The 1,858-nt window shown below is 40.2% G+C and overlaps 2 non-coding genes across 2 annotated transcripts; both read right to left on the bottom strand.

Moving 5' to 3' along the window:
* Positions 1-1,053: 1,053 nt before the first annotated feature.
* trnap-cgg (transfer RNA proline (anticodon CGG)) lies at positions 1,054-1,125 on the bottom strand. The gene has a single exon. It is a non-coding gene; the product is annotated as a tRNA-Pro (tRNA).
* Positions 1,126-1,360: 235 nt separating this feature from the next.
* trnap-ugg (transfer RNA proline (anticodon UGG)) lies at positions 1,361-1,432 on the bottom strand. Its single transcript has one exon. It is a non-coding gene; the product is annotated as a tRNA-Pro (tRNA).
* Between the last annotated feature and the right edge of the window lie 426 nt (positions 1,433-1,858).

Raw genomic sequence — 1,858 nt, forward strand, 5'->3', positions numbered from 1 at the left:
TTTTCATATTTTGTCCATTGTGAACTCATTGGGGTTTTATGTAATATGACATTCCTGTGCTGATGTTTTTCTTGTGTTTTAGTGATTTTTACAGCAGTATGCAGACATCCACTCAGCAGGACCTCTTCAGCCTTTTTCTTGGACCACTGACTGTGACCATCATAGCAGCCAGAAAATCTTCAGGCCTGTAATGAGCTAAAAACGAACAGAGAAGTTGAAACAAATGTGGTGTCGCCATAGTCCGTGGTTCTAGCTCAATCTCCAATTCAAATCCCTCAGTCACAGTCATGCTGAGGGCATTTTGGACAGTGAGCAGGTTGTTTAGAACCACGACGGAACCGCAACGTTAGAGGAAAGTCCTGTACCTCGAAAAATTTATAAGAAAAAAATGTGATATTTATTGTTTTTGTAGCATCATTTGTAGCATTTGTTCCATCATTTATCTTTCCTTTTGGTGAGAGTCGGCCTCTCCTCAGCTGGAGAATAATAAAATGGATTTGGGGGCTTAGGTGCTAAAGCTGCACATTGACTGAAATACAAAGTGTCAGTCCATAAGGCATGGGTGCAGAACGCATCTCATCACGACCCTGTGTGTATGTCATCTTAATTGCATGAACAGATGACATTTTTCTAAGATAGGCACAAGAAAATGAAACCCCATAACTGATAGCCACCTTTTTTTTTACAGCAATTGTCATTCAGTGCATTTGCATTCTGCAAAGTAATTACGTTTTTATATAGTGGTTTATTCTTGTTCGTCTAGAGTTTCATAGGAAATGATGCGTGTGCATACTGGATGTGATGCAAATGTGACCTTTATTAAAACGTCGTGACCTGATGAAAAGAAAGCGATAAACAAATACAGCAGTTGTATTTCTGACAAATTGTTCAAGGTATGTTGTCGCCCCCAATACCAAGACAGTACATGTTGGTTTTCTCATTTGTCACATGTCTGTATATGCTAGCTTACAGCATCCAAATAACACAACCATGTATTTGTTCTGGTGTATCTATTTGGAGGCACATGTTGTGTTATTGCTGTAACTTGCCAGAGGGCTCGTCCGGGATTTGAACCCGGGACCTCTCGCACCCGAAGCGAGAACCATACCCCTAGACCAACAAGCCGTGAATTTTTGGTTTTTATCTCTAGAAAAATTTCAATTTCTGAGCTGAGCTGTAAAACAGAACACAAAGTTTTTACAAAGAAACCTTACTAAGACAGTTCACGTTGGTTTTCGTTTTCATTTGTCACCCTTCTTCATGTGCTAGCTCGCAGCATCCAAATAAAACACCCATTTAGTCATGCTGGTAGGTCTGCTTTGACATATATTGTTAATGACAAACGGTGCATCATTCCAAAGGGCTCGTCCGGGATTTGAACCCGGGACCTCTCGCACCCAAAGCGAGAATCATACCCCTAGACCAACGAGCCTCCGAATGCTACACTTTATCTCAAGCAAAATCTGAATTTCTAAACTGAGCTTTGAACCACAACACAAAGCCTTTCCATCAATATGAATGGATCTCTGGGAGATTTGTTATTATAGTGAGGAAGTCACTTAAAGCTTCTTTAGTATCTATAATGTGACGTTTTATTTAAAGAGATAGTTCAGGTTTTTTGACAGAGGGTTGTGTGACGTACTCATGAATATTCGGTATATTACCCACAATAGATTCTGTTCAGCGCACTCCCAGTTGTTAGGAAAGCTGACCAGCACAGTGGCAGAGCTATGTGCTGCTGTGCACAAGGCCACGAGAAAACACATGTTTTAGACACTTTTAAAAACACCCACTGAAATAATCCAATATCTGTTTAAATATCCGCTCCATGTGGAATATTTTCAGTGTTTTATCTTCC

This window comes from Seriola lalandi, unplaced genomic scaffold, assembly GCF_002814215.2.
Source record: "Seriola lalandi dorsalis isolate HSWRI2012SDOR001 ecotype SW California unplaced genomic scaffold, Sedor1 jcf7180001956149, whole genome shotgun sequence".
NCBI classification, from domain to species: domain Eukaryota; kingdom Metazoa; phylum Chordata; class Actinopteri; order Carangiformes; family Carangidae; genus Seriola; species Seriola lalandi.